The following is a 26,442-nucleotide window of genomic DNA, read 5'->3' on the forward strand; positions in this document are numbered from 1 at the left end:
CGTTTTTTCCGAGTTCCCAGTTGTTTTGAACACACCAAAACCAGAAGACATTTCCGAGTTCCCAGTGTCGAGTTCCCAGTTGTTTTGAACGTGGATCGTTGGCAGAGTAATGTAGGACTGTGCCGTCATAAGCTTATTTCCTGGTTTTCAATTCATCAACATACCACACGATGGCAGCAAACACCCTTTAACTCTCTCAGAAATTATACTAAAAAAAGGCTGCGCAAAGGAATATAGGAAAATATCTTAAACAGATTATTCTACCAAAATGGCATGATGTTTGGTGTCAGTTAGGGTAGGAAAGGGGACATTACAAACACACCTATGCAACTAAAGCATAGTCCCCTGTAGCTCAGTTGGTAGAGCGTGGCGCTTGCAACGCCAGGGTTGTGGGTTCGTTTCCCACGGCGGGCCAGTTTGAAAATGTATGCACTCTAACTGTAAGTCGCTCTGGATAAGAGCGTCTGCTAAATGACTAAAATGTAAAGCACATCAGGGGTGAAATGGGCACAAGCACATTCTTGGAATAGCTGTCAAACACATGACTGAAAATGCCAGGTTCAAAACTTGAGGAGATAATGTTACAGTACAAAGTAGCCTGTCTCTACATGGACTTTGAGTTATTTGTCAGTATAATATTAAATAAGTGTGCTGCATTAACAAGAAACCCACACAGAAATCCATTCACTGTCTTCAGTTTGTGCTGAGGAAACCCACAAGAACAACTAGTCACATAGTACACATTTTCTAATCTGATGTCATACCTGGATCCTGCTCCTGGCTCTGGTAGAGAATAGATATGGCCTAAATCAGCCCAACCAAACAACAGACTATTCCTGTTCATCCCTATGAGCACAAGACTGTGATTGCTAACCACATGGGCATAGTCTTGTGTTGGGACATGACACGTTTGCCTGTTGCCCTCCACCTCTAACCTCTAACCCTTCCACCAATGCAAACTACTCATTCCTCTAGCCCAGGGCTGCCCAACCCTCTTCCTGGAGATCTACAGTCCTGTGGGTTTTCAGTCCAACCCTAATTTAACACACTTGATTGTACTTATTAGCTGCTCAACAAGACCTCAACTAGCTGAATCAGATATGCTAAATTAGGGTTGGACTGAAAACCTACAGGACGGTAGATCTGCAGGAAGAGGGTTGGGCAGCCCTGTGTCTAGCCCAGCCACTTTAACAGTTATATTAAATGTAGGAACATGTTCAAACATTAATTATAATTTGTCAGCATAATGTATGCCATTCAGTAAAAATTATATTGGTTCTCAAAGACCATTTGATTTATTTGTACATTCCTATCATTATTTCATACACATTACTACCTGATAGGTCCAGCAGAAGGGACAGGCCAGAGGTCAGGTCTGTGGACCAGTTTAGGAGCGACACCAGACTGGAGTAGGAGGAGATTATGTCTGCAATGGGCAGGCAGCTCTGGAAGACCCACTTTTCAACCAGTCAACATCAGACAACAACTATTCCACTGAATTAGACTTGTGAAAGGCTAACTCTACATTTGAGTCATTCAGCAGATGCTGTTATCCAGAGCAAATCTACAGATATTTCACCTAGTCGGCTCAAGTATTCAAACTATCAACCTTTCGGTAACCAGCCCAATGCTCTTAACCACTAGGCTACCTGCCACCTACTCTAGTAAAGGGGAAATTAATGAATGCCCATTGCCAACTCCCCTATTGGCTGTTACTTTGCTCCAAGGGATGGGAGAGAAGAGAAAGGAAGAAAATATTTTCCCCCTGCAAAGACAATCTTACACGGGTTTGCAGAGGAACTTCTGTCTTTAAACCTGTTTAAATCAATGTAGAGACAAGTAAGGTTCCATGGAAACCTTATTAATGCCCGAACAAATCGTAGGAATGGTTTGGTATTATTGCAGTCTAATAAAGACTAACATCCTGCTTGCTTACTGCAAGCGGTACAACTACACCCCCTCTCAAAGCAGCTCTCCATTGAGGAAGTTTGCACATTAATCTGTTGTCCGTATCCATATACCCCCCCCACCACCGAGGACAATTAATCCATCAATTCAATAGAAATTTGAGTAAAGTTAACTCTCATGCTCTATCTTTTGTTGGAATTTTCCCCTTCACAAAGATGTACAGTTTAGAAGTTGTTAAAGTCGTGTCTCCTTACAAATACCTATTTCCTTTTCAGTGTGGGAGGATGGGACTTTAGAGGACAGAAGGCAATCGGCAAGTTTCAATTACCTCAGTAACGGAACCAAGAAAGGCAGCTCTTATGAACTGGAGAGAGAAAAGCAGTGTTCAGTGGTGGAACGCTACAGAGCGGTAAAACAACCTGCACTCTCCCAATGCCCAGGTGTACCATAAATATCCAGCTGCAGCCCAAGTCAAAAACTGGAACTGGAGGTAACCCCATTGCAGCAGACCTTCCTCTGCTATGGGGCTGGTAACGAGGTTATTCTATTCTAGGCAAACAGGTGTTAATAAAGTAAACAGTTGCAGGCATAGATTTTAGTCAGGCAACATTGGTGGATTCTTGACACTGATACAAAACATTGGGCTATGACCACTTTTTGGTGGTGGTAGAGCAGTGAAGCAGCAAAAGCATGAATTGTTGCGTGTGGAGAGGATGAACTTTTGGCACGTTGTAGTTGCACTGGACTGGTAATATTGAGCCTAGGGGGTATAAAGGGTAGAGGGAGGAGCTTGTTAGGGTGTGTGTTTGATTTGACAGGGTGAAACGTTCCATGTGAACACACAAGTATGAACAGTGCAGGTTCCTTTGAAGCGGACAGGTAAGTGTCATGCTTCATCAACCTAATGTCTACCTTCTCTTTCAAGCCACACCCTATCCTAAAGCATGAAGTCTATAATGGGATATATCAGGTATTGCTAGATGAATGTACACATAGAATGATTATGAGGTGTCCATTGTTTCAAGACTCTGCTCTTTAAGGGGCATGGTCAGTGATCTTGCAACCTTTAGAATGCAGAAGTAGCCACACCATAGGCATACTTATAGGTTGACTGAAGCCTACATACAGTGAGGGAAAAAAGTATTTGATCCCCTGCTGATTTTGTACGTTTGCCCACTGACAAATAAATGATCAGTCTATAATTTTAATGGTAGGTTTATTTGAACAGTGAGAGACAGAATAACAACAAAAAAATCCAGAAAAATGCATGTCAAAAATGTTATAAATTGATTTGCATTTTATTTAGGGAAATAAGTATTTGACCCCCTCTCAATCAGAAAGATTTCTGGCTCCCAGGTGTCTTTTATACAGGTAACGAGCTGAGATTAGGAGCACACTTTTAAAGGGAGTGCTCCTAATCTCAGCTTGTTACCTGTATAAAAGACACCTGTCCACAGAAGCAATCAATCAATCAGATTCCAAACTCTCCACCATGGCCAAGACCAAAGAGCTCTCCAAGGATGTCAGGGACAAGATTGTAGACCTACACAAGGCTGGAATGGGCTACAAGACCATCGCCAAGCAGCTTGGTGAGAAGGTGACAACAGTTGGTGCGATTATTGGCAAATGGAAGAAACACAAAACAACTGTCAATCTCCCTCAGCCTGGGGCTCCATGCAAGATCTCACATTGTGGAGTTGCAATGATCATGAGAATGGTGAGGAATCAGCCCAGAACTACACGGGAGGATCTTGTCAATGATCTCAAGGCAGCTGGGACCATAGTCACCAAGAAAACAATTGGTAACACACTACGCCGTGAAGGACTGAAATCCTGCAGCGCCCGCAAGGTCCCCCTGCTCAAGAAAGCACATATACAGTGGGGAAAAAAAGTATTTAGTCAGCCACCAATTGTGCAAGTTCTCCCACTTAAAAAGATGAGAGAGGCCTGTAATTTTCATCATACGTACACGTCAACTATGACAGACAAATTGAGAGAAAAAAATCCAGAAAATCACATTGTAGGATTTTTAATGAATTTATTTGCAATTTATGGTGGAAAATAAGTATTTGGTCACCTACAAACAAGCAAGATTTCTGGCTCTCACAGACCTGTAACTTCTTCTTTAAGAGGCTCCTCTGTCCTCCACTCGTTACCTGTATTAATGGCACCTGTTTGAACTTGTTATCAGTATAAAAGACACCTGTCCACAACCTCAAACAGTCACACTCCAAACTCCACTATGGCCAAGACCAAAGAGCTGTCAAAGGACACCAGAAACAAAATTGTAGACCTGCACCAGGCTGGGAAGACTGAATCTGCAATAGGTAAGCAGCTTGGTTTGAAGAAATCAACTGTGGGAGCAATTATTAGGAAATGGAAGACATACAAGACCACTGATAATCTCCCTCGATCTGGGGCTCCACGCAAGATCTCACCCCATGGGGTCAAAATGATCACAAGAACGGTGAGCAAAAATCCCAGAACCACACGGGGGGACCTAGTGAATGACCTGCAGAGAGCTGGGACCAAAGTAACAAAGCCTACCATCAGTAACACACTATGCCGCCAGGGGCTCAAATCCTGCAGTGCCAGACGTGTCCCCCTGCTTAAGCCAGTACATGTCCAGGCCCGTCTGAAGTTTGCTAGAGTGCATTTGGATAATCCAGAAGAGGATTGGGAGAATGTCATATGGTCAGATGACACCAAAATATAACTTTTTGGTAAAAACTCAACTTGTCGTGTTTGGAGGACAAAGAATGCTGAGTTGCATCCAAAGAACACCATACCTACTGTGAAGCATGGGGGTGGAAACATCATGCTTTGGGGCTGTTTTTCTGCAAAGGGACCAGGACGACTGATCCGTGTAAAGGAAAGATGAATGGGGCCATGTAACGTCAGATTTTGAGTGAAAACCTCCTTCCATCAGCAAGGGCATTGAAGATGAAACGTGGCTGGGTCTTTCAGCATGACAATGATCCCAAACACACCGCCTGGGCAACGAAGGAGTGGCTTCGTAAGAAGCATTTCAAGGTCCTGGAGTGGCCTAGCCAGTCTCCAGATCTCAACCCCATAGAAAATCTTTGGAGGGAGTTGAAAGTCTGTGATGCCCAGCGACAGCCCCAAAACATCACTGCTCTAGAGGAGATCTGCATGGAGGAATGGGACAATATACCAGCAACAGTGTGTGAAAACCTTGTGAAGACTTACAGAAAACGTTTGACCTGTGTCATTGCCAACAAAGGGTATATAACAAAGTATTGAGAAACTTTTGTTATTGACCAAATACTTATTTTCCACCATAATTAGCAAATAAATTCATAAAAAATCCTACAATGTGATTTTCTGGATTTTTTTTCCTCATTTTGTCTGTCATAGTTGACGTTTACCTATGATGAAAATTACAGGCCTCTCTCATCTTTTTAAGTGGGAGAACTTGCACAATTGGTGGCTGACTAAATACTTTTTTTCCCCACTGTATAGGCCCGTCTGAAGTTTGCCAATGAACATCTGAATGATTCTGAGTAGAACTGGGTGAAAGTGTTGTGGTCAGATGAGACCAAAATCAAGCTCTTTGGCATCAACTCAACTCGCCGTGTTTGAAGGAGGAGGAATGCTGCCTATGACCCCAAGAACACCATCCCCACCGTCAAACATGGAGGTGGAAACATTATGCTTTGGGGGTGTTTTTCTGCTAAGGGGACAGGACAACTTCACCGCATCAAAGGGACGATTGACGGGGCCATGTACCGTCAAATCTTGGGTGAGAACCTCCTTCCCTCAGCCAGGGCATTGAAAATGGGTCATGGATGGGTATTCCAGCATGACAATGACCCAAAACACACGGCCAAGGCAACAAAGGAGTGGCTCAAGAAGATGCACATTAAGGTCCTGGAGTGGCCTAGCCAGTCTCCAGACCTTAATCCCATAGTAAATCTGCGGAGGGAGCTGAAGGTTCGAGTTGCCAAACGTCAGCCTCAAAACCTTAATGACTTGGAGAATATATTTTTATTTATTTTATTTAACCTTTATTTAACCAGGTAAGCCAGTTGAGAACAAGTTCTCATTTCCAACTGCAACCTGGCCAAGATAAAGCAAAGCAGTGCGATAAAAACAACAACACAGAGTTACATATGGGGTAAAAAAACATAAAGTCAAAAAATACAACAGAAAATATATATACAGTGTGTGCAAATGTAGCAAGTAATGGAGGTAAGGCAATAAATAGGCTATAGTGCAAAACAATTACAATTAGTATTAACACTGGAATGCTAGATGTGCAAGAGATTATGTGCAAATAGGTCACAGTGGTGGGTAGTATATGGGGCTTTGGTGACAAAACGGATGGCACTGTGATAGACTACATCCAATTTGCTGAGTAGAGTGTTGGAGGCTATTTTGTAAATGACATCGCCGAAGTCAAGGATCGGTAGGATAGTCAGTTTTACGAGGGCATGTTTGGCAGCATGAGTGAAGGAGGCTTTGTTGCGAAATAGGAAGCCAATTCTAGATTTAACTTTGGATTGGAGATTCTTATTGTGAGTCTGGAAGGAGAGTTTACAGTCTAACCAGACACCTAGGTATTTGTAGTTGTCCACATACACTAGGTCAGACCCGTCGAGAGTGGTGATTCTAGTCGGGTGGGCGGGTGCCAGCAGCGTTCGATTGAAGAGCATGCATTTAGTTTTACTAGTGTTTAAGAGCAGTTGGAGGCTACTGAAGGAGTGTTGTATGGCATTGAAGCTCGTTTGGAGGTTTGTTAACACAGTGTCCAATGAAGGGCCAGATGTATACAAAATGGTGTCGTCTGCATAGAGATGGATCTGAGAGTCACCAGCAGCAAGAGCGACATCATTGATATACACAGAGAAAAGAGTCGGCCCAAGAATTGAACCCTGTGGCACCCCCATAGAGACTGCCATAGGTCCAGACAACAGGCCCTCCGATTTGACACATTGAACTCTATCTGAGAAGTAGTTGGTGAACCAGGCGAGGCAGTCATTTGAGAAACCAAGGCTATTTAGTCTGCCAATAAGAATGCGGTGGTTGACAGAGTCGAAAGCCTTGGCCAGGTCGATGAAGACGGCTGCACAGTACTGTCTATTATCGATTGCGGTTATAATATCGTTTAGGACCTTGAGCGTGGCTGAAGTGCACCCATGACCAGCTCGGAAACCGGATTGCATAGCGGAGAAGGTACGGTGGGATTCGAAATGGTCGGTGATCTGTTTGTTAACTTGGCTTTCAAATACTTTCGAAAGGCAGGGCAGGATGGATATAGGTCTGTAACAGTTTGGATCTAGAGTGTCACCCCCTTTGAAGAGGGGGGATGACCGCGGCAGCTTTCCAATCTCTGGGGATCTCAGACATTACGAAAGAGAGGTTGAACAGGCTAGTAATAGGGGTTGCGACAATTTCGCGGCTAGTTTTAGAAAGAAAGGGTCCAGATTGTCTAGCCCAGCTGATTTGTAGGGGTCCAGATTTTGCAGCTCTTTCAGAACATCAGCTGTCTGAATTTGTGTGAAGGAGAAGCGGGGGGGGCATGGGCAAGTTGCAGCGGAGGGTGCAGAGTTGGTGGCCGGGGTAGTGGTAGCCAGGTGGAAAGCATGGCCAGCCGTAGCAAAATGCTTGTTGAAATTCTCGATTATTGTAGATTTATCGTTGGTGATAGTGTTTCCTAGCCTCAGTGCAGTGGGCAGCTGGGAGGAAGTGCTCTTATTCTCCATGGACTTTACAGTGTCCCAAAACTTTTTGGAGTTAGTGCTACAGGATGCAAATTTCTGTTTGAAAAAGTTAGCCTTTGCTTTCCTGACTGCTTGTGTATATTGGTTCCTAACTTCCCTGAAAAGTTGCATATCGCGGGGGCTATTTGATGCTAATGCTTTACGCCACAGGATGTTTTTGTGCTGGTCAAGGGCAGTCAAGTCTGAGGAGAACCAGGGGCTATATCTGTTCTTAATTCTGTATTTTTTGAATGGGGCATGTTTATTTAAGATTGAGAGGAAATTACTTTTAAAGAACAACCAGGCATCCTCTACTGACGGAATGAGATCTATATCCATCCAGGATACCTGGGCCAGGTCAATTAGGAAGGCCTGCTCGCTAAAGTGTTTTAGGGAGCGTTTGACAGTGATGAGGGTGGTCGTTTGACCGCGGACCCGTTACGGGACGCAGGCAATAAGGCAGTGATCGCTGAGATCCTGGTTGAAGACAGCGGAGGTGTATTTAGAGGGTAAGTTAGTCAGGATGATATCTATGAGGGTACCCATGTTTACGGATTTAGGGTTGTACCTGGTAGGTTCGTTGATAATTTGTGTGAGATTGAGGGCATCTAGTTTGGATTGTAGGATGGCCGGGGTGTTAAGCATATCCCAATTTAGGTCACCAAGCAGTACGAACTCTGAGGATAAATGGGGGGGCAATCAATTCACATATGGTGTCCAGGGCACAGCTGGGGGCTGAGGGGGGTCTGTAGCAAGCGCCAACAGTGAGAGACTTGTTTCTGGAAAGGTGGATTTTTAGAAGTAGAAGCTCAAACTGTTTGGGCACAGACCTGGATAGTATGATAGAGCTCTACAGTAGATTGCAACTCCACCCCCTTTGGCAGTTCTATCTAGACGAAAAATGTTATAGTTGGGGATGGAAATTTCAGAATTTTTGGTGGCCTTCCTAAGCCAGGATTCAGACACTGCTAGAACATCAGGGTTGGCGGAGTGTGCTAACGCAGTGAATAACTCAAACTTAGGAAGTAGACTTCTGATATTTACATGCAAGAAACCAAGGCTTTTGCGATTACAGAAGTCAGCAAATGATAGCGCCTGGGGAGTAGGAGTGATACTGAGGGCTGCAGGGCCTGGGTTAGCCTCTACATCACCGGAGGAACAGAGGAGGACTAGAATAAGGATACGGCTAAAGGCTTTAAGAACTGGTCTTCTAGTGCGTTGGGTACATAGAATAAAGGCGGCAGATTTCCGGGCGTTGTAGAAAAGATTCAGGGCATTATGTACAGACAAGGATATGGAAGGATATGAGTAAAGTGGAGGTAAACCTAAGCGTTGGGTAACAATGAAAGAGATAGCATCACTGGAGGCACCAATTGAGTCGGTCTCCGTGTGGGACAAAGGAGCTATCTAAGGCAGGTTTAGCTGGGCTGGAGGAGTGGGACAAAATCCCTCCTGAGATGTGTGCAAACCTGGTGGCCAACTACAATAAACGTCTGACCTGTGATTGCCAAAAAGGGTTTTTCCACCAAGTACTAAGTCATGTTTTGCAGAGGGGTCAAATACTTATTTCCCTCATTAAAATGCAAATCAATTTATAACATTTTTGACATGCGTTTTTCTGGATTTTTTTGTTGTTATTCTGTCTCTCACTGTTCAAATAAACGTACCATTAAAATTATAGACTGATCATGTCTTTGTCAGTGGGCAAACGTACAAAATCAGCAGGGGATCAAATACTTTTTTCCCCTCACTGTAGCTACTCCCATTCTATCTTCGATAATAAAGTTATTCTACCCATAATCAGAGATTTTAGATGTATGGTCCCTTGAATAACTTGTTGCATGAGAAAATGAATGGGATGCTCTTTTTTTCAATGCAATGGAGACAACTTTCTTTGAGATGAGGCGCACGGGGCTTGAATTATACCAGAGGCGGAGGGGTGGGTCCATGAAGGCAGAGTAACAGCAACCACTGAGAAGGAGGAATGGTGGGAAATGTATAGATAGGCTAATGTACTGTAAATAAATATTAAACCATACTTGGCCGGTCGGTGTTTAGTGGGGAATGGGGACTTGTTATGAGGCTGGAAGCAATGCAACGTTCTAATGTGCAGGAGTAGCGTTCAAAGTTTAGAGCCCAAGTTTACAGAACAGAAGCTTGGACGTTGTAAGCGCAGAATGGTCATGACGAATGAGAATCTGTGGCGATAACAATGTTTCATATGTTTCCACTCTGCATCCTTAGATCAATTAGGCGCGTGTATATTCGTTTAATTTCAAGAATGTGTGTGATACAGCGAGAAAAGCCAGAGACTACAGTGCGAGCACCTTAACGACTGTAATGTCCAATTACAATCTAAAGTTGTAAAAATGCACGCAGTTACCAGCCTCTCAATGGTCAGTTTGCAACATTTTGGCTTCCTATCCATGGACTGGACCAAGCGGAATCAAGTGGAGGAGTACACTCAAAACGATTCCTCTATTACGTTTGAGCCCAAACAACCACCACACATCATATTCATACTGACGGATGACCAAGGCTTCAATGACATAGGCTATCACAACCCGGCCATTCGGACTCCAACTCTGGACAAACTGGCCGCGGAAGGGGTGAAGCTGGAGAATTACTACGTTCAACCTATCTGCACTCCGTCACGCAGTCAACTGATCACGGGCAGGTACATTTAAACCAAAACCTAACATAGCAGGCATAAAAATAACCTAGGATAACCTCCATTTGCATCGGGATCAGCATCAGGCTACGACTTTTTGACATTTACAGATATTGTTGAAAATGTGCATGCAAGTAGCCTAGTGGTTAAGATATTTGGGCCAGTAAGACTGCTGGTTCGAATCCCCGAGCTGACTAGGTGAAAACAGTTTGTCGATCGCTGCTGTAAGTCGCCCTGGATAAGAGCTTCTGCTGAATGATGTAAATGTGAGTTGTTCTCTTAATCACAGCTTTACACTTATTGTTTTATGTAGGCTACATTATCTGCAATTACAGTGTACATCCCAGGTGAGGAATTACAATGTAGTTACCTAAGTATAGACCTATTTATAGATAAACTACATAAAGTTGTGATGCATCACATCATGATCAAGATGCAGGGTGCATTTGGAGATAAATATATGCATGTAACAATGCATTCCATTATTAGCCAACTGGTGTTGGTCTTAGGGCCTCAGAGTCTGAACAGTGCAATGCCCTTACTCATGTAGACTACTTTGAAATGTCTCACCCAGCACTGCAAACAACTGTTGGTATGTAAAATGTTTGCACTGATGAACTGTCCCTTGAGCTGTCCATAGTGATCTTCATTCAGTGTAACACAGAACAATAGCAACATTTACTGGAAGTACTCCTGCTGGCAGTGACAGTCATTCATAACAGATGAGTCAGTCAGATAATCATTCATAAGCTCAGTAAGAATTGTCAGCAAATCTAAACAAAATCGCTTTGTTTTCCCACGGGAAACAGGGTGTCCCCTGGCTGTGCTGTGCTGTAAGTCTCAGAAAGCCATTACACAATTGAACAGGGTTTGAATACATATACAATAGACGTGAGGGAAATGGCCATTTGCCACATAGTCATGCACTTACTGTACCTTACCAGGAAAGAGCTGTACATTGTTGGGGAAGATAAATGCTGCAGATAACTCACTTTCTAACCCAACATACATGAGCAGAAACATCTGTTGTTGAGATGGACTGTGGAGAGCTGCAGGGTGAGAGGCCAGTATTGTGAAACAGTGGTTAGGGGCTGCTTCATTTGCTCTAGCAAGCAGAGACCGGATAAACACAACCAAATGAGCGCCAGTGTAGGAAGAGCATTGAAAGTGAGCGACACAATGCCTGGATGGAGTCCTTGTCTCCTCAGAGCAATCTGACTAAAGCACACATTATATTCCCTCTATCAAAGTACTCAGAGTAGGTTATACTTATTGATATGCCTTACATCTTTTAATGTTCACAACTTGGGGCGGTCTTATCAAGAAAATGTAGAGTTGCTAAACATTTTTTTGTGAGAATTGATTACTAGGAATCTCAATTGTGGCGTTTGCTTGAAGTACTGTTCAGGAGTGTTGATGTTGGCATACCACACAGCTGCTGCACTGCAGCCTGAACAACAGCTGTGGGGCCATTAGAGCACTGTGTGTGTGTGTGTGTGTGTGTGTGTGTGTGTGTGTGTGTGTGTGTGTGTGTGTGTGTGTGTGTGTGTGTGTGTGTGTGTGTGTTATGGGATTGGTTGGTAGCCTGTCACTAGGGGATGTCTCTTGTAAAGAAACAGTTCAACCTAGATCTGGATCTCCAGAGTGTTTGGAAAGAAGAGTTTAATTAGCTGTTGTCTCCCTAGCAACACCCAGGTAATGAACAAGAGCATGGGGAGGTGATGAACAGACAGGCACAACACACTTGTTCTTTAGGCTGAGGAGTGAGGACATGACACACGATCTTACTGAAAGAGATGTGGACAGAAGACCAAGGCGTAATAGCCATCCACCCTTCACCCAGAAACAGGCCCATTTACAGTTAGAGCTGGGAGTGAGGTAGGGAGGGAGTTAGATAGGGAGGGAGGTAGGGAGGGAGGGAGGTAGGGAGGGAGCGAGATAGGGAGGGAGGGAGATAGGGAGGGAGGGAGATAGGGAGGGAGGGAGGTAAGGAGGAAGGGAGGGAATATAGCCGTGGAATGTTTCTGTGTAGGCGTGTGAATATAACATCAATTCTCAGTGGACTCTCTCACCACATGCTCATTCAGACCCAGTGTGGGTCATTGGAGGAAGAGGCTCATTCAGACCCAGTGTGGGTCGTGAGAGGAAGAGGCTCATTCAGACCCAGTGTGGGTCGTGGGAGGAAGAGGCTCATTCAGACCCAGTGTGGGTCGTGGGAGGAAGAGGCTCATTCAGACCCAGTGTGGGTCGTGGGAGGAAGAGGCTCATTCAGACCCAGTGTGGGTCGTGGGAGGAAGGGGCTCATTCAGACTCAGTGTGGGTTGTGGGAGGAAGAGGCTCATTCAGACCCAGTGTGGGTCGTAGAAGGAAGAGGCTCATTCAGACCCAGTGTGGGTCGTGGGAGGAAGAGGCTCATTCAGACCCAGTGTGGGTCGTGGAGGGAAGAGGCTCATTCAGACCCAGTGTGGGTCGTGGGAGGAAGAGGCTCATTCAGACCCAGTGTGGGTTGTGAAGGGGCTCATTCAGACTCAGTGTGGGTCGTGTAAGGAAGGGGCTCATTCAGACTCAGTGTGGGTCGTGTAAGGAAGGGCTTGTCTGAATAGAACTGGAGTGTGTCTACATGCTTACTGCAGTGCAGAACACCCAAATATCAGACCATGCAAAGAACCTGGGTGGCCAATCAACAGTTATACAGGGACAAGTTGCAAATGTTTTCACGTGGTAAAATGTTACTGAAGTACTACACACTACTAGAAATGGGGAAATGTTCAAGGCTGATGAAAAATTAAATATATTTTGTGTAGAATGTTTTGGTATTTCTGTTAGAGGCCGCAGCACCTTTTCAACATCAGACATGGTAGTGTTTACTATAGGTCAATAGGGGGCTATACTTGTTCTTCAGATTCCTGCAACATTCCTTTGCTCACCCATACACTCTTAGAAAAAAGGTGCAATCTAGAACCTAAAAGGGTTCTTCGACTGTCCCCATAGGATAACTCTTTGAAGAATCATTTTTTGTTACAGGTAGAACCCTTTTGGTTCCAGGTAGAACTCTTTTGGGTTCCATGTAGAACCCTTTCAACAGACGGTTCTAAAAGGGTTCTACCTAGAACCAAAAAGGGTTCTACTTGGAACTAAAAAAGGTTATCCTATGGGAACAGCCGAAGAACCCTTTTGAAACTAATTTTTTCTAAGAGTGTATCCTCGCAAAGTATCCCAGTAATACCCTTCTTCTTCCATTTAAGCAGAGTCCTGGCAGAAAACAAATGCTTATGTTTAGATGAGTGTTTCCTTAAAGACTAATTGACTTCATTAGTTGCCTTTTATGACTTGAAAGCTGTAGTCAGGCTGTAAAACAAGCTTTGCCAACCACACAGTAATTAAATGGTTGGTAGAGCACAAACTACTTGTCAGTAATGACAGAGTATCTTCAATAAGGGTGTTCTCAGCATCATGACTATATTTTGGTATCAGTTCCAGCTGAATGTGTGTTTTGTACATAATGAGTGAGGATGAATAAGATTTGCTATTGGACATTATTTCTCTTTACACAGATACCAGATCCACACAGGCCTTCAGCATTCCATCATCCGGCCTCGCCAGCCCAATTGCCTCCCCCTAGACATGACCACGCTCCCACAGCGACTGCAGGAAGCGGGGTACGCTACTCACATGGTGGGCAAATGGCACCTTGGCTTCTACAGGAAGGAGTGTCTGCCGATGCGCCGAGGCTTCCACAGCTACTTTGGCTCTCTGACGGGCAGTGTGGACTACTACACGTATGGCTCCTGTGACGGACCGGGGAGGCAAATACTCCACCCACCTCTACACCCAGAGGGTACGTAAGATCCTGTCCACTCACGACCCGTCCCACCAGCCCCTCTTCATGTTCCTCTCCCTCCAGGCCGTACACACGCCCCTGCAGTCACCCAAAGCATACATCTACCCCTACCGTGGGATGGGGAACGTAGCCAGAAGGAAGTATGCAGCCATGGTGTCCATCGTAGACGAGGCTGTACGCAATGTCACCTATGCTCTGCGCAAGTACGGCTACTACCGCAACAGTGTGCTCATCTTCTCCACTGACAACGGTGCCCAACCATTCACTGGGGGGAGTAACTGGCCTCTCCGGGGGCGTAAGGGAACCTACTGGGAGGGAGGTGTCCGTGGGGTGGGCTTTGTACACAGCCCCCTGCTGCGTAACAGGCGGAGGGTCTCCAAGGCCCTCATGCAGATCACTGACTGGTACCCAACCCTGGTGGGTCTGGCTGGGGGTAACGTGTCACTGACTGAGGGTCTGGATGGCTACGATGTGTGGCCAACCATCAGTGAGGGCAAAGAGTCCCCGCGCCTCAAGATCCTCCATAACATTGATCCGCTCCATCGGCGCTATGGCCTGCCCCAATCTGGTTCTGGGCAGGAGGGTCAGCATGTGTGGGACACCACGGTCCAGGCTGCCATCCGGGTGGGGGACTGGAAGCTGCTAACAGGGGACCCGGGCCATGGAGACTGGGTCCCACCACAGGTACTGGCTAACTTCCCCGGCAGCTGGTGGACCCTGGAGCGGAACACTGGGGGAACAGGGAAGTCTGTGTGGCTCTTTAACGTCACAGGAGACCCCTATGAACGCAGTGACCTGGCGCTGCAGAGGCCTGATGTGGTCAAACAGCTGTTAACACGTCTGGCCTACTACAACCGCACTGTCGTCCCGGTCCGGTTCCCCGCTGACAACCCCCGGGCCAACCCAGACCGCAATGGGGGGGCCTGGGTACCCTGGGTCGGGGGAGACGAGGACGAGCAGAAATGGAACGGGATCTACAAGAAGGGGAGGGATAAAAAGAAGAAGAAATGCAAACTGAGATCCTTTTTCAAGAAGCTGAACACCAGGATAATGTCCAATAGAATATGAGGTGGGAAGGTCAATGACCCTCAGTCACATGTAGCCTGTAGATCTAGCACTGCAACAATACTCTGAGCCAGCAACATCCTTTTTCACACCTGTGTGTGATAATGGAACAATTCTGTTTACTAGTGTGCATCTCTTTGTCCGTGCTTTTAGATGTTTTTTAGATGTAAGACTATTGGGTTCTATGGTATTTGTTAAATGTTCTGTTATATCTAGTGTGTAGCTAAGTGAATTGAACATGCTGCATGTATACTTTGACCTACTCAATTGGGGTTAATGGACTAGTAATGACTTGAACTGACCTGTTTTGGGAATGTTTTTGAGAATGTCTAAGTAATGAAACAACTGTAGTTCCTCTTTATTTCTTTGTGATAACCACAGAAACTAACATCATATTCCTCTTTATTTCTTTGTGATAACCACAGAAACTAACATCATATTCCTCTTTATTTCTTTGTGATAACCACAGAAACTAACATCATATTCCTCTTTATTTCTTTGTGATAACCACAGAAACTAACATCATATTCCACTTTATTTCTTTGTGATAACCACAGAAACTAACATCATATTCCTCTTTATTTCTTTGTGATAACCACAGAAACTAACATCATATTCCTCTTTATTTCTTTGTGATAACCACAGAAACTAACATCATATTCCACTTTATTTATTTGTGATAACCACAGAAACTAACATCATATTCCTCTTTATTTCTTTGTGATAACCACAGAAACTAACATAATATTCCTCTTTATTTCTTTGTGATAAACACAGAAACTAACATTTTTTTAAAATTTTTTTATTTTAATATATCTTTTTTTGTTCGTATTTTTTTATTTATTTTTTTGGGGGGGGGAATGGATCAGCTTAATATTGCAGATAGATTGTATCTTCTATCAATGTAATTGTCTGCATCACTTCCAATCCCCCATGTTTATTTTTATTTTTTATATATATATTCCCCTTTATTACTTTTCAACCCCACCATCCTTTCCCTACTTGGAGTAAATTAGTGAACAACAATGCCCAGGCCTCTACTTCCGGTCTATACTTACTATCTACACCTTATGGACAGAGTTAATTTTACAATAATTCTATTATATATATATATATATATATATATATATATATATATTTTTTTTTTTTATATATATTTTTTGCTCCTGAACTTCTTCTACTCTCAACCTCTCCGATCATTTTCATGATGTCCATCCGGTTTGCTTCTAAATGCCATATCTTTCTAACTGTGCTCTTTCCCAAAAGCTCCCAACATACAACCTATATACTTATTATGGACAGAGTATGCTTACATTATTAGCTATCTTTGTTATTATTTGTTGTTATTTGTTATTAGTCCCATCCTTCAACTCTATTCAATACCTCCCATCTATCTCTTAACACCATCCATATAGGATTTCTATTTGCCATATATATTTCAACCGTACTGTGATGTTTTACAAAAGTTCTGAACCTTTCTATTCTCATTGCTTCTACAGATTGTGAATTAAAAATAAACATTTTTGCTAAAAGTATTATTATATTATTGATTGATTGACTATGACTTTTCAGATCACCCAGTAATGCTATCTGCAAGGTTAGTTCCAGGTAAATATTGCAATCCTTTAGCCATTCCTGGACCTGTGTCCAAAAACAAGCTACAAATGGACAGAACCAAAACAAATGATCTAATGATTCTGTCTCTTCACAGCAAAATCTGCAGAGCTGGGAAGATTGTATCCCCCATATAAATAACATTCTATTGGTAGCAAGAATTTTATATAATAATTTAAATTGAAAGATTCTAATTTTTGAATTCCTCTTTATTTCTTTGTGATAAACACAGAACCTACCCACTGGGCAAAAACTGGTTGAATCAATGTTGTTTCCATGTCATTTCAACCCCAAAAATATATGTGATGATGTTGAATCAATGTAGAAAACTCATTGGATTCGCAAAAAGTCATCAACGTAAATGGCATTAGTATTTTTCACACCTAACTTTTAACCTAAATCCAATGACATGGTGACATTCTTTGTGGTTTATATTCCAACGCATTATGGAGAGATATATGTGGTCGTATACAAACGTAAGCAAGGTTTGAAATGTAAATGTTTTAGTCAAATATTATATCTGTTTGGGCCAATTGCGGTCAATTTGCAGTCTACAAATTATTTGTAATTATGTTCCGACCCCCTGACCCTCCACTCTAGAAAAAATATTCTGCGTCTGAATCTAGTTGATGATCTCTGGCCTGCTCCCTCGACACACTGTAAATAATGTATTCACCAACACACGACAGTCTTAGACACACTGCTCTCCCTCTTCCGCTTTCCCTCAACACTGCATGACACAAGCTTTCAGGAAGCACTCCAAGAAAACGACTCTAGTAGTAAGTCATTGTATTTACCATGGCTTTCAAAAACATTCAAGATTGTAAGAGGAGCAGATGCAGAGAGACTCATCATCTCGAAAAGTAGTTAACAATATCTCCGAATCTGAGGCATCCAAGAAAAACAAAATATCCAGGAAGAATGCTTGGGCCATTATCTCTTAACTGTTCAGTAAAGCAGATGCTAGTCGGTAGTTTAATGGCTTGGGATGAGGAAAGGTAAGGGAACTATGGAGAGTGCAGACGTCTCTTTAAATAGAAGACGAAGAGATGACAGATGATCTCTGTCCAGCTGTGTATGTGTGTGAGAGAGAGGAAGAGAGAGAGGGGGTAACTTGGAGGAGGAGAGAGATAGAGATAGGACAAGATAATTTATTAAAGACCCCTAATGCATCTAAAGTGAACCAAGGCTGACTCACTGGCCATTACTATTGTCTGATTAATGACATGGACAGATCTTAATGCACCTGAATTTGTCTTTTCACAGTGATGTGAATCTCTCATAGAAATTACTCTACATAGAGTTAATGGGAGATATTGCCATTTTAGGCCATTTCTTCCCCATTCTACTTAGCCATGGAGTTTATTGTACCGTTTATTTAGTGCTACCTTAACAGCTTTTATTATGTGAGCTACAATCCCCCTGTGACCTTTACCAGTATGAAAAGGAGCATTGACAATGTACAATTGACTTTATTTTACTTTAGTATTTAGTAAATCTTTTCTTAACTGTTATATTTCTTAAAACTGCATTGTTGGTTAAGGGCTTGTAAGTAAGCATTTCACGGTAAGGTCTACACCTGTTGTATTCGGCGCATGTGACAAATAACATTTTGATTTGATTTTCATTAGGAATATAAAAAACAGCTAAAGAGAAATGTATGGATGTGGTAGAGGAGGATTTACAGAATTGCATTGTTTCTATTAGTGAGCTCTCAGAAAAGAAGCTTGTCAGAGTTGATACAATGCAGTTGTCAGGCAGCAGATGATTGTGTTGAGTGACTCATGACTTCTTCACATGTTATAAGGATCGTGACCTCCTAGTTCTTATCACTGTGGTTCGCTCCTTACGACTGAGGCACATTTCTGTCACACTTCATTTGGATACACACAGGAAACTGTTGAGTGTGAAAAACCCAGCAGCGTTGCAGTTCTTGACACAAACCGGTCCGCTTGGCACCTACTACCATACCCCGTTCAAAGGCACTTCAATATTTTGTATTGCCCATTCACCCTCTGAATGGCACACATACACAATCCATGTCTCAAGGCTTAACATTTTTTCTTTAACCTGTCTCCTCCTCATTATCTACACTTATTGAAGTGGATTTAACAAGTGACATCGATAAGGGATCATAGCTTTCACCTGGATTCACCTGGTCAGTATATGTCATGGAAAGGTGCAGGTGTTCTTGATAAGCAACTGCTTGCTAAGGTTACAGTTAAGGTTAGGGTAGGGGTTAAAGGTTAGGGTTAGGGCTAAGGCTAGGGGAAGGGTTAAAGCTCCAATGCAGCTGTTTGATATTAAATCATTTCTGGGTAAAAATAACTACCTTACTGTAATAGTTGTACATAAAAATTGACACAAATAGCTTTTTAGCAAAATAAATTCTCAAGCAAGAATTCTGCTAGGACTGTCTGGGAGTGGTCTGAATTGGGCGGGGGAAACTGAATGCTAGCTGTTATTGGCAGAGAGGTTTGGAACTCTCTTTGTTATTGGTCTGTAAACCAATTTACCGCCTGAGGCAAGCCGGAACTCCCATGTAAAACTGCTGATTAGAAGGTCATTTGTAGATTGTATTTTCAACCAGCAGCTATCAGGATATAACACTGATAAAATATTTTCACACTTTTACAGTGTTAGTTTCATCAGCTGTTGTACAATATGATACAAAACACAGGAAAAACTGAATTTTGACTACCCTGGGCCTTTAAGTTTAGGGTTAGGATAAGGGTTAAGGTTAGGGTTAAGGCTAGGTTAGTAGATAGTTGAAATGTTGTTGACAGTTATTGACCTGTGGGATAATCTTATCATGGAGCCTGGGGCATAGTCTTATCATGGAGCCTGGGGGATAGTCTTATCATATAGCCTGGGGGAAAGTCTTATCATAGAGCCTGGGGGAAAGTCTTATCATAGAGCCTGGGGGATAGTCTTATCATAGAGCCTGGGGGATAGTCTTATCATGGAGGCTGGGGGATAGTATTATCATGGAGCCTGGGGGATAGTCATATTATGGAGCCTGGGGGATAGTCATATCATGGGGCCTAGGGGGTAGTCTTATCATGGAGCCTGGGGGATAGTCATATCATAGACCCTGGGGGATATTCTTATCATGGAGCATGGGAGATAGTCATATCATGGAGCCTGGGGGATAGTCAAATCATAGAGCCTGGGGGATAGTCATATTATGGAGCCTGGGGGATAGTCTTATCATAGAGCCTGGTGGATAGTCATATCATGGAGCATGGGGGATAGTCATATCATAGAGCCTGGGGGAAAGTATTATCATGGAGCCTGGGGGATAGTCTTATCATAGAGCCTGTGGGATAGTCTTATCATGGAGCCTGTGGGATAATCTTATCATGGAGCCTGGGGCATAGTCTTATCATGGAGCCTGGGGGATAGTCTTATCATATAGCCTGGGGGAAAGTCTTATCATAGAGCCTGGGGGAAAGTCTTATCATAGAGCCTGGGGGATAGTCTTATCATAGAGCCTGGGGGATAGTCTTATCATGGAGGCTGGGGGATAGTATTATCATGGAGCCTGGGGGATAGTCATATTATGGAGCCTGGGGGATAGTCATATCATGGGGCCTAGGGGGTAGTCTTATCATGGAGCCTGGGGGATAGTCATATCATAGAGCCTGGGGGATATTCTTATCATGGAGCATGGGGGATAGTCATATCATAGAGCCTGGGGGATAGTCATATCATAGAGCCTGCGGATAGTCAAATCATGGAGCATGGGGGATAGTCATATCATAGAGCCTGGGGGATAGTCATATAATAGAGCCTGGGGGATAGTCTTATCATGGAGCCTGGGGGATAGTATTATCATGGAGCCTGGGGGATAGTATTATCATGGAGCCTGGGGGATAGTCATATTATGGTGCCTGGGGGATAGTCATATCATGGAGCCTGGGGGATAGTCTTATCATGGAGCCTAGGGGATAGTCTTATCATGGAGCCTGGGGTATAGTCAAATCATAGAGCCTGGGGGATAGTCATATCATGGCGCCTGGGGGATAGTCGTATCATGGCGCCTGGGGGATAGTCATATCATGGCGCCTGGGGGATAGTCGTATCATGGAGCATGGGGGATAGTCAGACTTGACCTTGACTCGCTCTCACACACCTCTGCATTTTCCTCTACACAATGCACAGCCTATCAATTGGAGTGGAAATATCTGCTCAGACTTGTTAGACCCCAGTTTGACTTCTATCTACAGAGGATTCCTAAGCAATAATAGTATAGTAAATCTAATAATTTGTATTTCTTAAGAGTTAGCTAAGCTTTTCTAATGTCTTCTAATGTCTACTGTACGTCCACTGTCTCCACAGTGAGACAGCTCTCCCACTAAGTAGGCTGCAGGGTTAGGGTCAATTACATTTTAATTCTAGTCAATTCAGAAAGTAAACCAAATTCCAATTCCAAATTTTCCCAATTGAAAAGTATTGAAGATAATTGAATTTGGAATTTCAGTATACTTCCGGAATGGACAGGTATTTAAATGGATTTGACCCCAACCCTGGTAGGCAGTCTCTTCAGGAATACCTTATCAGGTCTAGATATCAGTGGGCAGCTCTCTGGGAGACACTGAACCTAGCATCGCACCCTGGCTGCCAGTTAGGTAGTCAGGCAGGCAGCCCGGCTGGCAAGTAGTCAGGCAGTCAGCCAGTCAGGCAGTCAGGCAGTCAGGCAGTCAGGCAGTCAGGCAGTCAGGTAGTCAGGCAGTCAGGTAGTCAGACAGTCAGGCAGTCAGGTAGTCAGGCTGTCAGGCTGTCAGGCTGTCAGGCTGTCAGGCTGTCAGGCTGTCAGGCAGTCAGGCAGTCAGGTAGTCAGGCAGTCAGGTAGTCAGGTAGTCAGGCAGTCAGGTAGTCAGGTAGTCAGGCAGTCAGGTAGTCAGCCAGTCAGCCAGTCAGTCAGCCAGTCAGGCAGCCAGACAGTCAGGAGTCAGGCAGTCAGCCAGTCAGGCAGTCAGGCAGCCAGGCAGTCAAGTATTCAGGTAGTCAGGCAGTCAGGCAGTCAGGCAGTGGCACCACTGATGTTGATCCTGTCTGTCAGATAGCCAAGTCCCACAGGAGCAGAACTGCAGGAAGGAGCCTCAGGACTCAGCCACTGAATGTCATTAGTTTAAAGGGCGGATGGAGGAAGTATTTAGGACTGGTTGTGGGGTTTTGCTAGCCTCGTACTACCGCCCTGATCTTGTGAGCTTACATAAAGATGTTGCACTACATGGAACACGAGTTAGGGTTTTGCTCTTGATGCTGTGGAACTAGAAGACTGTGAAAGCAGGGAGAATGGTCCACTAGAATCACCACTGTATCTGGTCCTCCTACAGTGGAGGACATTACAGTAGAGGGACAGGCCAGAGTCAGGGCACCTGCTCACAGCATTATAACCCAGATAAGAGTACCATGGCTTTAAGTACTGTAATATCAAATGCTGCTCTGGCTGACTGCTTGCTCCTGATGAGTTTGCAAATGACCAATGACCTCTCTCTCTCTCTCTTTGCTCGTAAACCCACAGCATTAGCACAACTTGCTAGGAGGCAGCTGAAATACATGCTCATCTCCTTAAGGGAGGCCAAACATGGGGCACAGAAATGGATCTTCGTATCACTGATAAGTTGCAAGACTTTGGTTTGTTTGTTCCTTCCAGGATGGTTATATGAGTCACCCTCTTTGTAGTCTATGTCCTCTCTTCTAGCGTAACCTCTCTGCTTTTATACCAGGACAAGTGAGAATATAATAGTCATTATTTTTTTGTTTTACATTTTAGCAGACCCGACTTATCCAGAGCAACGGTTAGGGTTAAGTTTCTTGCTCAAAGGCACATCGACAGATCTTTCATCTAGTTGGCTCAGGGAATCGAACCAGCAACCTTTCGGTTACCGGCCCAATGCACTTAACAGCTAGGCTACCTGCCGCCTTGATCTGAGGAAGACGCTTTATGTTGGCTTATGGAGGTTTATTGGCTTCAATTCATTACTCATAAGGTCAATTTGAGTGTACGGAGGATATTGCCTTGCTCATACATTTCCAGCATGTCATACTATAAATATGACACATACTGTATTTGGTTTCCCTGATAGACCTGGCGATCTTAAGGTGTATCCATTTAAATTCCAATTTGTGAGAAACAAATTAGGCCTAGGACAACCTGTGATCCAATCAGATGTGTGAGAATCATTAATTCTTCAGTGCCTCAGTATTTGCTGAATCATGATTCAATGTAGATTTAAAACGTTGATGTGAGTGTCATACCACCTGTCAACACTTGGGGACAGTCATGATCCTGTGTCATATCCTGCTCCATTCGTGCCTTGTGTCTTCAACAGGGGCAATTATAATTTTGGGTGACTTAATGCACCTTGAGAGTCCTTGAAAGACCCTCTTTTCACCACATGTGGCAAATTAGCAGCTCTGTGAGATGCCTGAGACGATGTGTTCACATCACATTATAAAGAAATATCAACATGAGCAAGTTGCTCTGATTGAGGCGGGAGGCTGCCTGCCTGTAACCAACGGTGGATCTGAGTTCATTGAGGAGATTCGCCATGAGGAAATATTCTAAACACTTCTTCTTAATAAAGGTTAATGACTAGGACTACAATTAATATGACATTATTTGATCAAACCCATGTGCATCCCCAGAGCCTCTTTATTTAAACCTAGGAACAGAAAGAAAGGTAAAAACATTCCATATTCACAATGCAGGAATTCCTGTCCAAGAGGAGCTTTTAAACAGTCTTGGCCACACTCCAAATCTAGGCCTAATGCATTTGATATGGCTGTTGAGAAGAGGTTTGTTTGAAACTGATTTGAGATACTGAACGTAACATGCCATTAATCCCATATCTCCTGGCGAAGGCTTTTAGGAGATTGGGATTTCCACTGACCAGCCTGTCTCTATCCATCTCTGGGTTAGCTCTGTCCCTGGCTGCAGACATCTGTCCCGTAGACTGGGTCTGACTTCATCCATAGACTGGGTCTGACTTCATCCATAGACTGGGTCTGACTTCATCCATAGACTGGGTCTGACTTCATCCACAGACTGGGTCTGACTTCATCCATAGACTGGGTCTGACTTCATCCATAGACTGGGTCTGACTTCATCCATAGACTGGGTCTGACAGCATCCACAGACTAGGTCTGACTTCATCCACAGACTGGGTCTGACTTCATCCATAGACTGGGTCTGACTTCATCCACAGACTGGGTCTGACTTCATCCATAGACTGGGTCTGACTTCATCCATAGACTGGGTCTGACTTCATCCATAGACTGGGTCTGACAGCATCCACAGACTGGGTCTGACTTCATCCACAGACTGGGTCTGACTTCATCCACAGACTGGGTCTGACTTCATCCATAGACTGGGTCTGACTTCATCCATAGACTGGGTCTGACTTCATCCATAGACTGGGTCTGACTTCATCCATAGACTGGGTCAGCCTTCATCCACAGACTGGGTCTGACTTCATCCATAGACTGGGTCTGACTTCATCCATAGACTGGGTCTGAATTCATCCATAGACTGGGTCTGACTTCATCCATAGAATGTGGCTCCTGTTGGCTCAGCCTTCCCCAGGTCTGTGTGTGTGTGTGTGTGTGTGTGTGTGTGTGTATTCTTCCAGGGAGAAGCTCACCTGATGGACATTTTAGATGACATATATTTTTTTTATCCAAACCCTTTCCATTCTCTACAGATTTCTTACTAATTTCTTACTCAGTTTATACAGCATTCTTGTCTTAACCAAGTCATTTACAGGTGTTAGTCAAAGAGGAGATTGATGCCTAAGAGTCTGTTGCTGAGATTGTACAGCATGAAACTGTATTCCACCATCTTCTTCATTATTGAAATATCATGTTTTACTAATGATGCTCATGTTATTGACTGTAGTTGTTTCAGCTCCCACACACGAAGGCTACCCCCCTCTCTCTCTCTCTCTCTCTCTCTCTCTCTCTCTCTCTCTCTCTCTCTCTCTCTCTCTCTCTCTCTCTCTCTCTCTCTCTCTCTCTCTCTCTCTCTCTCTCTCTCTCTCTCTCTCTCTCTCCTTTCTGAGGAGATGCTCTCGCAGTCACCGGACCGTGAACACTCAGCCTTGTCCAGGTTTGACAGCAACAAAGCCATGTGGCCAACAGGTGGCCTGTAATAGAAGTGAATCACAAAGCCCTGAGCAGGGCTGATACCCCTAAGGGTGGACCAGGCGATCTGCTGGACAAGAGGGTAGAACATATTTCAAACGTTGCTTGTTTAGCAGGAGCGTCAGTATACTGTACCTCTGTTGGAAGTATGGAAGGGGTGGGAGGGGCTGTGCAGTGATGAAATTTTAATGACTCTCCCAACTGTGTCAGAGACAGACTGTATACAGTGGGGGAAAAAAGTATTTAGTCAGCCACCAATTGTGCAAGGAGGAGGTTTTCACTCAAAATCTCACGATACATGGCCCCATTCATTCTTTCCTTTACACGGATCAGTCGTCCTGGTCCCTTTGCAGAAAAACAGCCCCAAAGCATGATGTTTCCACCCCCATGCTTCACAGTAGGTATGGTGTTCTTTGGATGCAACTCAGCATTCTTTGTCCTCCAAACACGACGAGTTGAGTTTTTACCAAAAAGTTCTATTTTGGTTTCATCTGACCATATGACATTCTCCCAATCCTCTTCTGGATCATCCAAATGCACTCTAGCAAACTTCAGACGGGCCTGGACATGTACTGGCTTAAGCAGGGGGACACGTCTTGCACTGCAGGATTTGAGTCCCTGGCGGCGTAGTGTGTTACTGATGGTAGGCTTTGTTACTTTGGTCCCAGCTCTCTGCAGGTCATTCACTAGGTCCCCCCGTGTGGTTCTGGGATTTTTGCTCACCGTTCTTGTGATCATTTTGACCCCACGGGGTGAGATTTTGCATGGAGCCCCAGATCGAGGGAGATTATCAGTGGTCTTTTATGTCTTCCATTTCCTAATAATTGCTCCCACAGTTGATTTCTTCAAACCAAGCTGCTTACCTATTGCAGATTCAGTCTTCCCAGCCTGGTGCAGGTCTACAATTCTGTTTCTGGTGTCCTTTGACAGCTCTTTGGTCTTGGCCATAGTGGAGTTTGGAGTGTGACTGTTTGAGGTTGTGGACAGGTGTCTTTTATACTGATAACAAGTTCAAACAGGTGCCATTAATACAGGTAACGAGTGGAGGACAGAGGAGCCTCTTAAAGAAGAAGTTACAGGTCTGTGAGAGCCAGAAATCTTGCTTGTTTGTAGGTGACCAAATACTTGTTTTCCACAATAATTTGCAAATAAATTCATTAAAAATCCTACAATGTGATTTTCTGGACTTTTTTTCCTCAATTTGTCTGTCATAGTTGACGTGTACCTATCTCTCTCTCTCTCTCTCTCTCTCTCTCTCTCTCTCTCTCTCTCTCTCTGCTTTCTGAGGAGATGCTCTCGCAGTCAGCGGACCGTGAACACTCAGCCTTGTCCAGGCTTGACAGCAACAAAGCCATGTGGCCAACAGGTGGCCTGTAATAGAAGTGAATCACAAAGCCCTGAGCAGGGCTGATACCCCTAAGGGTGGACCAGGCGATCTGCTGGACAAGAGGGTAGAACATATTTCAAAC

At 44.1% G+C, this 26,442-nt stretch overlaps 1 pseudogene; it reads left to right on the forward strand.

Annotated features, from left to right (window-relative positions):
* The first annotated feature begins 9,843 nt into the window (after positions 1 to 9,843).
* LOC121541311 lies at positions 9,844 to 15,974 on the forward strand (annotated as a pseudogene).
* The last annotated feature ends 10,468 nt before the right edge of the window (positions 15,975 to 26,442 follow it).

Source organism: Coregonus clupeaformis, chromosome 27 (genome assembly GCF_020615455.1).
Source record: "Coregonus clupeaformis isolate EN_2021a chromosome 27, ASM2061545v1, whole genome shotgun sequence".
Lineage (NCBI taxonomy): Eukaryota > Metazoa > Chordata > Actinopteri > Salmoniformes > Salmonidae > Coregonus > Coregonus clupeaformis.